This window comes from Cyprinodon variegatus, unplaced genomic scaffold (assembly GCF_000732505.1).
Source record: "Cyprinodon variegatus isolate N-32 unplaced genomic scaffold, C_variegatus-1.0 Scaffold642, whole genome shotgun sequence".
Taxonomy (NCBI): Eukaryota; Metazoa; Chordata; class Actinopteri; order Cyprinodontiformes; family Cyprinodontidae; genus Cyprinodon; species Cyprinodon variegatus.
The window spans coordinates 435,861-437,366 of NW_015151095.1; the positions used below are offsets into that span (position 1 = coordinate 435,861).

General features: G+C 38.6%; 1 protein-coding gene across 1 annotated transcript in view; it reads left to right on the plus strand.

Annotated features, from left to right (window-relative positions):
- Positions 1-1,506, plus strand: part of cables2 (Cdk5 and Abl enzyme substrate 2) — a 67,266-nt gene that overhangs the window by 11,477 nt on the left and 54,283 nt on the right. The gene's annotated exons all lie outside the window — the stretch shown is intronic.

Here is a 1,506-nt window from a genome sequence, read left to right on the forward strand (position 1 = left end):
TCTAAAATGTTTATTTTGGAATAAAGAGGTTAATATAAAAAATATTTTATACAGCCGATTCATCGATTTTTAAAATAATCGTTAGTTGCAGCCATAATCAAGTCCCAGTGCTGTATCTGGTGTTCATGGAAACGTAGCTATCTAGTGTCTTTAAGTGTTGAACATTAATTTGTCCTCTGGTGAAAAATAAAATCTCTCTAAGTAAATTGGTTATAGGCTAGTAGCTACACTGAACTTCCTAACTTTAGAAAGTTAGGCTGATTTTTTTTAAAACCTGCATTAATTGAAGTGTTACAAACCAGTCGGCTAACTTATATCAAAATGCTTCATCAGTCCAAAGCCTACGCATTCACAATGAAGGCAGCTTAGAGCTCATGCTGCCTCTTAGCAGAATCGCTCGTCTGGATCCAGGAAGTTATCAGCTGAAACGCCAGGCCGCTGCATCAGAGACGCCTTCAACATAAACGTTTATCAGTTCAGAAGATAAAAGTAGAGCAGCTGGAAACTGACTGACATCATCTGTATGACTTGGAGTGTGTTTCTGATTGAAAGCAGCCAGGCCCCTTTACCCTGCACACACACAAGCACAGACATGCTTTCTGTCTGCAACATTCACTGCTTTACTGCACAGCCTTCGCTCACTGACGTTATTAGGAATGACTTTTATATTAAAGTTACAGCCGATTAGCAATATTCATCAATATGCCGGTAAAGATTCTTAGTCATCCAGGTCATAGTCATTCCAAAAAAGTTTAAAAACAAGTTTGAAGACGTTTTGCTTCCCATCCAGGAAGCTTTTTCTATTCAAAATGTCAGGAATAGCGTTGAGTTCCACGTTTTATCCAGTAAACCAACAACATTTTTGCTTATAAAACATGCAAATTGAAACGGACGAACAGGTCCGCCCCTTTGGAATGGGGGTCGTTTGAGTTCTGTTAGCCTGTAATGCCCGATACTAGGGGTTTAAATGACACCCATCATGGCGATTCAATTCAGTATCAATTTCCTGACAGAAAGATTAGATTTTTTTCGATACTCAAGAATATACCACCGTATGATTCGATTAATTTTTTGCTTTTAACTTACAGGCTAGACAATGTTTCCAATTTGAAATAAATCAATGAAAGCTGTAATATCGTTATTTGAGAAACAACAGCAAATAACAGAAGTAGAAAAGTTGTACTCCACCTAGGCCTATGAAAACCTCATTTACTGGAAAATAATAATTCCTCTGTGTTATAGATTCTGAAAGGCCTTGCTTAAAAAAATACTGCAAATGGAAAGAAAGGGAGTGGCTGAAGGAAGCGAGGTAGGAGGGCAAAATAAGTTTAGCGCCAACGTAGCACGGGAGTCAGAATTATGTCTAGGAGCAAATGGATAAAAATAGACCGGAGGAAAAAAAAACCAAACATGAATCGATACTCTTGTGAACTAGGGATGGAACGATTTATGAAAACCATCTGGACTGTCGGTTCGACTGTCTCGGTTCGGTTCGCGTGTGTTGCG